The sequence below is a fragment of the Sorex fumeus genome, unplaced genomic scaffold (genome assembly GCF_029834395.1).
Source record: "Sorex fumeus unplaced genomic scaffold, SorFum_2.1 ptg000037l, whole genome shotgun sequence".
Lineage (NCBI taxonomy): Eukaryota > Metazoa > Chordata > Mammalia > Eulipotyphla > Soricidae > Sorex > Sorex fumeus.
In genome coordinates this window covers 11,343,885-11,345,179 of record NW_026606094.1, presented here as the reverse complement: position 1 = coordinate 11,345,179, position 1,295 = coordinate 11,343,885, and positions in this window count along the sequence as shown.

Genomic DNA, 1,295 nt, shown 5'->3' with positions numbered 1-1,295 from the left:
CCTGGTGTGCGATGAATATTATTCCCGTTAGCCTTGGATTATTTCAGTGGCCGACATATGCAGACATTTGTACTCCTCGACCATTTTTCTCAAAGTAATGGGCATTCTATAATTTAGACTTCGATAAATTCCAACGATGAAGATTTTAAGAAAAGTATTTTATATTCAACAGGTATATTCTGCTGCATGTACTGTACTCCAGAGCTGTTATGTAACACTGTATATAAATGGTTGCAAAAAAGTCAGTGCTTCTAAAAAAGAATTTAAGATAATGGTTTTTAAAATGCCTTTATTATAAGATTTGTTTCTTTGCGAAACTAAATTCAGCAGGCTGAAGGAAATGGTTTATGTGATAAAGTGGGCTGGTATCCTCTAGAGTACCTGGGTACATAAACAGAAACTCCTGTAGGTAAAAACAAATTTGTGCCATTAGTCTTTATATGTTTCTGCATCCAGATAGAGTGCAGTTCATGAGGGCGGGGGGAGGGCTGAAAGGGGAGAGGGTGTTAAAGTGATACATTTTTATACCAAATGTGTTTATTTTTTTGTGCGAGTAATCCTTAAAATTGGAATTGTATTAGGTGTTAAAATAAAGTTTTTAAAAAATTACTTGTATTTATACTTTACATGCTTAATGAGGAAAATTTCTTAATTCCAATTAATTTCCAGTTTCATAATCTGAAAGGGTCCAGAACACAGAATGCTGTGTACTCTGTAATTTCTATACTTATGCTTTGAATTTATAATGTGAAAATAAGGGAAAGACATTTTAAATGTATATTTGAAATGCAAATGTATTTTTCTAGAACATCTCTCTGACTTTTCTTTCAGTCTAAGGGATTTGAAAAGGAATCTACATCAGATAAAATGAAAATAATGGTTATAGTTGCTTTGACTTGAAGCAGTGGCTAACTAAGTAGAGACCCCCTGATTGGAGCTTAAAATTCAGCTCCAGTTTTTATTCACCACATACTGGTATGATAGCTAATTCAAATTCTGAACTGTTCAAACCAGGTATGGTGGCGGCAGGATGTCTGTGAAGGTTTTGTTCTCTAGGTGCTATTTAAAAGATAAATTTTCTGTCGCGGAGGTTTGATTTAAGATATAACATTGATTCTAGTCGTAGACAAACCTTTACAACTTTGAAAACACTTAGGTCATATTTCTTTTATAGTGAGACTTACTGGGTCCATCAGATTTCTGCTTTATTCAAAATGACTTACAAGCTTCTTACATCTTAACTCAGAAAACTAAAATACAGTGTTATTCAGAAGGATATAGATGAAATAAGGGGT